Genomic DNA, 8621 nt, shown 5'->3' with positions numbered 1-8621 from the left:
GTTTTTGGTTTACTTTTCTGCTTTAGTTCAGTTTTACGTTTTTATTTTTATGTATTTTGCAGGAGTTCATGACCAGAGGATCCAACACACCTTTGGTGCCACCGCTTGAAGATCCGGAGTCTACGCTGCACAAAAAGAATAATAAGAAGTCGCCTTTACAAGAACTGAAATCAGCATTTTCAAGGAAGTCAGGAAAGAAAACGGAAGAATCGAGTTCAACCTCAAAGAGCAAGTTTGAAGACTTCGATCAAGTTCCTAATCCACACGAGTCCGAGTACGAATCAAAAACAGAATTTGGACTTTATACTAGTGAACCCGAGAACGAGCCGGAGAACGAAATGGCGAACATTGATGAGATGGCCATGGGGGATTACAAGAAGTGCATTCGAGATGATGTAGGGCCGCGTTTAGTACGTCCTACGATTCCTGCCAATGCCACATTCGAGTTAAAGGGACATATCTTTACTGCACTCAAGGATATCCCATTTTATGGGAAAGATCATGAGGATGCTTTCAAGCATTTAGACGAGGTCAATGATATTGCAGATTATTTTAATACTCCTAATATCCCAAGGGAGACAACTTGGCTAAGGATGTTACCAGTCACTTTCAAAGGAGCTGTAAAAGATTGGTTGAAGGCACTTCCATTTGGTACAATCACCACATGGGCCCAACAGCGTGAGAAATTTCTAGATCAGTTTTGCCTACCCTCCAAAATTTCTAAACTCAAGAAGGCGATTGCCAACTTTGAGCAAAATCCGGGGGAGTCATTATACGAGGCATGGGAACGCTACAAGGGGTTGTTAAGGAGTTTTCCTCAACATGACCTAAATATTCAGCAAGAGATGTCGATATTCTATGATGTGGTGAATGTGATGACTAGAAAACTCCTTGATTCGCAAGGACCACTAACAAAGAAGAACCCAAATAAGGCCAGGGAGCTGATTGAAGAATTTTCAAAGCACTCTCGTGAGTATCACAACCCAGGGCGTGACGGAATAAAAGGCAGTGGAGGTGCACAAACTGAAGAAATGGCTGTTGTGATGGCAATGCTTAACACTATGGATAGGAGATTGACCCAAATGGACCAATCAATTCATGCAATTCGAGTTGGTTGCGAGAGATGTACTGGCCCAAATTTGACCAAAGATTACCATTTGGATGAGTACGGGAATAAGAGGCTCAAGTTTGCTACTCGAGTGGGGACAAGTATGATGAAGATTGGAGAAAACCAAAGAAAGAGTGGTAGCCATATGAAGAGTACAAGAAGCAAAAAGAGGAGAAATTTAAGCAGACATGCCGAGGCTTCTACCAAAAAGAGCAGCCACCACCCAAGAAGAAAGTAGACTTGGAAAATATTTTAACCCGATTTATGGAAGCATCCGAGAAAAGGCACAATGATACCGATGCAGTGCTAAGGGAACACCTGAATATGATGAAGGAACAGCACAAAATGATGATTGACTAGCAAGCTTCGTTAAGAAATCATCAAGCGTCAATTCATAATTTAGAAGTCCAAGTTAATCAACTCGCTACTTTGGTGAAAAAAAATTTATCCTCACAATTTCCCGAGAAGAAGACTTAACCTCATGTTATGGCTATTGATACTAAAAAGAGGCAATCTCTGAATTTTTATAGGCACTAGAAGAGGAGCCACAACAGTTCGATCCAGAGCCGAAGAAGCCAAAACTCGAGAACGAAAATGTTGCTAAAATACAGAAACCACATCGTGGGACTTATTTGTCCACGTCGTGGCCCTTGTCTGAACAGAAAATTTCAGAAACCGTCTCGGCTTATCGACCACCTTTGCCATTCCCGTCTCGAGCTAATCTTAGTCCACTGGAAAGGGAGCATCTAGAGTTTATTCAGAAAATAAAGGGTATTTCTATTAATACTCTGTTTATTAATTCACTTGCAAAAGTTCCAGAATACGCTAAGTTCCTCCAAGATTTAATAGACACTCAACATGAATTGAAAAAGAATTCTAAGGTAATTCTAAGTGAGCAAAGCTCGAGGGCTGTGTTGGGAGAGATACCAAAAAAGATGGGAGATCCTGGACGCCTCGCTCTCCCACGTGAATTTGGTAACAACTTGAAGACTTATGCTTTAGCCAATTCTGGGGCTAGCATTAATTTATTGCCTTACACATTCTATGAGAAGCTTAATATTCAGAAAATGAAGGCTACAAAAATGACAATTCACATGGCCAATCGTTCAGTGACTCATCCAAGAGGGATTGTAGAGGACATCCTTGTTAAAATTAGGAAGTTTGTTTTCCTAGTTGATTTTGTTATCATGGATACTAATGTCCCAATCATTCTTGGTCGGCCCTTACTAAATACTGTTGGAGCTTTAGTGGGTGTTCGTGAATCCAAGCTTACATTAAGGGTTGGTGATGATAAGGAAGATTTTGGAATGCAAGATGGGTTTCAAGGATACGATGTTAAAGGTGAAGTGTTAAATGTTGATGAAGACAATGAACTTGAAGAATTGGAAAAACTCATGGAGGGAGAAATCATGACACTTAATCAAGTCAAACGCACTAAACCAAGAGCATCCGTTCCGTTTCTCATTGAAGTCATTGCTTACACAACACCAACATCTTTGCTAAGTGAGGAAAGTGATGAGATGTCAAGTGATGAAGAGGATGTTACATCAAGGGTGACTAGTCCAGTGGTGAAGAAGGAAAAGGATACTACAGAGCTTAAAAATGATGAAAGATTAAAGACTCAAAGGATCAAACGCAAGCTCGATGAAAGCAAAGTCAAGGCTAAAAAGGAGAATTCTAAAAAGGCATATATTCGTCGAGTGCAAGCTTACAAGAGGCGTTTCAAGGAACAAAAGATCCAAGTGGTGGGCTATTCTGACAATTCGACGTAGGAGACACGGAGTCCAGCTCATGACTCCATTAAAAAGAAGCGCTTCTCGGGAGGCAACCCGAGTTTGGTTTGCACTTTCTTTTCTTTTCTTTCTAGTTTTTGAGTTTTTGATTAGGAAAGCTATCAATTCATCATCTAAATAGTATTAAGTGGTAAAAATTAGATGTGGGATATTTTAGAAATAAGTGGTAAACAATTAGCAAAAACAAAAAAAAAAATCATTATCTAAAAATTATAGGGTCCAGACTTGGTTCACGTCGTGGTAAACCTCACCACGTCGTGGCTATAGATAAATTACAGGGTGAGCCCAGTACTGATGACCATTGAGATGGACCCGTGTTGATTTTGACCCAAAAGAAATCCACGACGTGGTATTGCCTGCCACGATGTGGCCTTTAAAAAGTCACCGGTGGGGACCAGTTCATAAACCCTTTGAGCACAAGTTGTTCCCCATTTGTTTACTTGTTTACTGTTACACGAACGGAAGCAAGAGTCCCCACAACCAATTTCTTTAGTTTTTCTTCCAAATCTATCGCATTTTCTTGTCTTCTAACTCAATCTGGTATGTATTTCATCCATTAATTGTTGACATTACTTGCAATTTATACATTTTCATGGCTAGGGTTTATGTGAGTGATTAAATTTCCAAAATTGGGTGGAATGGATTACTGTTTTTAGGTTGCAAGCCTTCAGAATAGCAATAGAAACAGACCCCAAGTATTGTTTTTGGATAGACTTGCGCATACAGTGTTCAATCTGTGACCACGTTCCGCTTGAGAAGCCACGACATGGCGTGCAAAACCACGACGTGGTTCCTGGGTAAACAGAATTCTACTTCGTTTTTTTATGCTTTGGGTGTTTTTGTGACATCCCCAAAATCACAGCTGTGACAACCGTCAAATTCTGGTCAATTCAAAGTCAAATAAAGTCAACAAGTCAAACCGGTCAACTCAATTTGCCCGTAGGTACTAGAGTTTACGTTATGTAAATTCTAAACAACTCTCTATTCTAATGAGAGATCATAAATCAAAAAGTGTGTACATCTAGATCTCCTTAACCTAAAACTATGGTACGTAGCGAGCCAAACCGATAAAACAATGTTGCATACTCATCGGGAGTATGCAAGATCCTTAAACAAGGCTTAACGGGGCTTACGGACCTTGCATTGCGAAGCCAGACACTCACATTCATCACACACGAAACCGCTCTCAATCGTTTTCACTCTATCTCTTTGTATTAGAAATCTCTCCAAGAATGTCAAATCTCTCCCAAATCTCTCTAAGTATGTGAAATCTCTCCCAAATATCTCTCTGTATGTGAAATCTCTCCAAGAATGTCAAATCTCTCCCAAATCTCTCTAAGTATGTGAAATCTCTCCCAAATATCTCTCTGTATGTGAAATCTCTCCAAGAATGTCAAATCTATCCTAAATCTCTCTAAGTATGTGAAATCTCTCCCAAATATCTCTCTGTATGTGAAATCTCTCCAAGAATGTCAAATCTCTCCCAAATCTCTCTAAGTATGTGAAATCTCTCCTAAATATCTCTTTGTATGTGAAATCTCTCCAAGAATGTCAAATCTCTCCCAAATCTCTCTAAGTATGTGAAATCTCTTCCAAATATCTCTCTGTATGTGAAATCTCTCCAAGAATGTCAAATCTCTCCCAAATCTCTCTAAGTATGTGAAATCTCTCCCAAATATCTCTCTGTATGTGAAATCTCTCCAAGAATGTCAAATCTCTCCCAAATCTCTCTGAGTATGTGGAATCTCTCTCGAAATCTCTCCCAACTTTCTATAATCACTCGGGGCATTCTGACCCTCGAATTTGGAGAAAACAGCCCAAAAGCGGAAGTCTACGCGAAAAACGGGCTTGAGGAACCAAAACCCCTCTTAGGACCCGAAAGTCCTCTTAGGAACCGAAACCCCTCTTAGGAACCGAAAGTCCCCTTAGGAACCGAACCCTCCTGATGAAGAAGGCTGCTGAACCGAACCGAACCTCACTCAAAGAACCGAACCGAACCGAACCCCACTCAAAGAACCGAACCGAACCTTTGCTTCTGACCCTTCGGACCGAGCCTTCGGACTGAGCCCCTCGCCTTCGCCTTCTTCTTCTGGTTCGCACTTCGTTTCCGGCTCAGCACCAGCAAGGACCGAACCTCGGCCTAGGACCGAGAGGTCTCGCTGGGAACGCTTTTTCTCCCGGTTTTCGACTAAATTCGCATTTTAGGCCCGTTTTTAATTATTTTAACACGGGATTTTCACCCAAAACTTTATTTTAACATATAAGGACCCTTAACTATTAATTAATCACATTTTTAAGGATAAAACTTTATCCAAAAGAGAGTGGGTGAAGTACAAAGGTAGAGTGTTGACTTTACTTATTTCTATGACACAAGCAACCACTCCCATACCCACTCCATGTCACTATTCACCACCAGCCCATCCCTAGTCACTTCATAGGTCCTTTCTCACTATTTTCAACTATTCCCACGTTCTTAGGGCTGGAACATCCATCCTCTCTCCTTACACTTTAATCATTCTCTCATTTTTATCAAAGAATCACACTCCAAACTCTCTCATCTTTTTCTCTATAATTCGAGAATTTCAAGGCATACTCCAAGGCTCTTCTCCTACAATTAGTAAGTATCATCATCTTTCTTATGATTATTACACATCCTCCTACTCAAAATCAAAGATTGCTTACACAAACATCATCACATTCTTGTTAGATCTTCGAATCTTCAAGTGATTCTTCAAGTGTTCTTGGGTTGAACACTTCTCTACTTCAACACTTACCTACTGAAATCACTCAAGGTGAGTTCATACCCCTACATTTTCATGTTTTCTCAAGTTTTTAGGGGGGGGGGGGAATACAAGTTAAAACACCAAGAACATAACTAAACTTTTCTAACAGCCTTCATCAGAAAAGTTCAACCCCATTCACGAACTGTTTTGGACAACTTAAACATTTTAGTTTTCAAAACTGTTTTAGGTGCATGTAGTTCCACTTCTTATCTTTAAAATGACTACTTGCACATCTCCATAAGATTTTTCTACAATTTATGGTGATTTTTACAATACTGCCTATCATTTCAAACATCAATCCGGACCAGTCTGTGATTATGGACTTTTTCACACAAGTAAGAAGTCATTAAAAATTATAATAAAAATTATGAACAAACTAGACTCATTTTCCAAACTCTCAGAAGTTACAGAACTTGATTTGGACATTTTATGATTTTTCTACAATTTTTCCAATAACAGTTACAGAAAATGTTATTAACAGAAAAACACTATAAATTTCATTTCACCTTGTAACATGTTGAGCAAGGTATACATCATTATGTGATTATGTGTTGTTGCAATATATGACAATTTTGTATTCTTATATAGACATACATCAGAAAACAAATGGATTTATACCTCCACAAGTATGGTAAATATATAAATGATATTACAAGGCTATATCCATTAAAATATAAACATTGGTAAATTATGACAAGTAAGGCTTATGCTCACTACCCACACAAATAATTAATAAACTATAATATGTATAGTTTAGGGTTATTTTACATAACAAACACATGATTAAAGGTTTTACACATACAAAAGAGTTATTACCACTATGGATAATTATGATAAACTATAATAAGTATAGTTAAGCCATTATACCCCCACAAACGAACACGCTAGTTATAATCGGTATAGTTATGGCATATATATATATATATATATATATATATATATATATATATATATTACAAACAAAGTGATAAACTATAATAGGTATAGTTTATGTTTCATCTACCCTATGAACTTAATTACAAGAAAGGAATTCACCATCACTACCACTTTTGGTAAACTATAATGTGCATAGTTCATGTTCACTAGTCACTATCACTATTTGATGAACTATGATATGTATAGGTTATATTCACCATCACCACCACTTTTGGTAAACTATAATATGCATAGTTCATGTTCACTAGTCGCTATCACTATTTGATGAACTATGATATGTATAGGTTATATTCACCATCACCACCACTTTTGGTAAACTATAATATGCATAGTTCATGTTCACTAGTCACTATCACTATTTGATGAACTATGATATGTATAGGTTATATTCACCATCACCAACACTTTTGGTAAACTATAATATGCATAGTTCATGTTCACTAGTCACTATCACTATCCGATGAACTATGATATGTATAGTTTATGTTCACAGTCACTATTACTATTTCATACACTACACTAGGGTTTGGTTCCGGTTTTTGGATTTAAGTCCACATTAAATTTTCGCATTGTTAGACTTCAACTATAATCGTTGAGCGTATATGCTTGAGTCATACAAGAATTTAGTCTGGATTGGCTTAGAATTGGTGGTGCCCGCCTCATCTCCTGTTCCTCGTTGGGTTGTGGACCTAGGGCAGACCCACTATATTCAACGTTTTATCTAACTTAAATCTTATATAACTTATATACGCTGGACGATTATAGGGGAAATCTACGGGTCAATCTAGGGTTCATTAACACATCATATAGGAATTTTCTGTTTACACTTAACTAAGAAAATATTGGATTTTCTGGAAATCAAACTCTATCGATTTTACAAGGAAAACGGTTTCTACTTCAAACAAAACTCTTATGAACTCACCAACTTAATTGTTGACACTCTTTCAAAACTACTTGTATTCTCAGGAAATCAGTGAAACAGGAAAAACTTCAGCGCCTTGCGGATAGGACGTTAAACCGTCAATAATTTACTTTTGTCATCATAATGTAATTGATTTGAAACATGTGAACATATACTTTGGTGTAACTTTTTCAATTATATTTATGATGGTTGTATTTACTTTGAGCATTATTATACACGTTGTTGTGATGCTGTACATGAAGTCCTCCACCCCCGGACGTTTCCGCCATCCTTGGTTTGGGGGTGTGACAACAGCCAAAAAAGACCGGTTTCATTTATGCTTTTAAAATAATTTCAGAGTAAATCCTTTGATTTAAAAGAGTTGCGGAATTTGTTCCCAAAATAAAATATGATAAAATAAAGTTTATCAAAGCATTTCATCAAGAGATGCATTTTCATTATATAACAATATTTAGGATGTCATGTTCCGATAAACAGACCAAAAGCATAAACAACAAAAGATAAACCATACAACAGTTACATATAACAACTGGTCAAATATCAAAAGATCATGATAAGTCATCCAACTTATGCTCTCGCGCCACTACCTGTAATACAACAAAACTGAGTGGGTCAGGCTTGGGAGCTTAGTGAGCATATAGGGTTTTCAACCCACAATAAATAATTACATTTAATTTCACCAACCAACAATAACCCAATTACTCATTCCCGTTATCCTCACTTTACGTTCCTAAAACAACATCTATCTCAAGGGACCTGATCTAGGATTTTCATCGGGACGGACATTACTGCGAAGAGGTTTCCTCAATAGTAGATGTCCTAAAGGCAACCATAAGGGGGATAGAGTACACCGATGAACACATCATTCACAACACCTATAGGTTATGAGCCTGCTAGCGTTCCACAGGACTATCTAGAAAGAGTATATGGTCGTTATCCATACTCCGCTGAATAACTAGATAAACAACAACAACATCGAGGCCTCTCATCTGTTTATCACACATCAACTATCTACCCATGTTCTACCCAACATATTAGTAGATAAAAATATATATATTTATACATAGTTTAAAACCTGT

At 37.8% G+C, this 8621-nt stretch overlaps 1 non-coding gene across 1 annotated transcript; it reads right to left on the bottom strand.

Annotated features, from left to right (window-relative positions):
* Nucleotides 1-722: 722 nt before the first annotated feature.
* Nucleotides 723-829, bottom strand: LOC145071571 (small nucleolar RNA R71). The gene has a single exon (XR_013690577.1). It is a non-coding gene; the product is annotated as a small nucleolar RNA R71 (small nucleolar RNA).
* Between the last annotated feature and the right edge of the window lie 7792 nt (nt 830-8621).

Source organism: Lactuca serriola, chromosome 8 (assembly GCF_051521515.1).
Source record: "Lactuca serriola cultivar US96UC23 chromosome 8, Lser_US96UC23_V15, whole genome shotgun sequence".
Taxonomy (NCBI): domain Eukaryota; kingdom Viridiplantae; phylum Streptophyta; class Magnoliopsida; order Asterales; family Asteraceae; genus Lactuca; species Lactuca serriola.
This window is presented reverse-complemented; position numbering and strand designations above follow the sequence as displayed.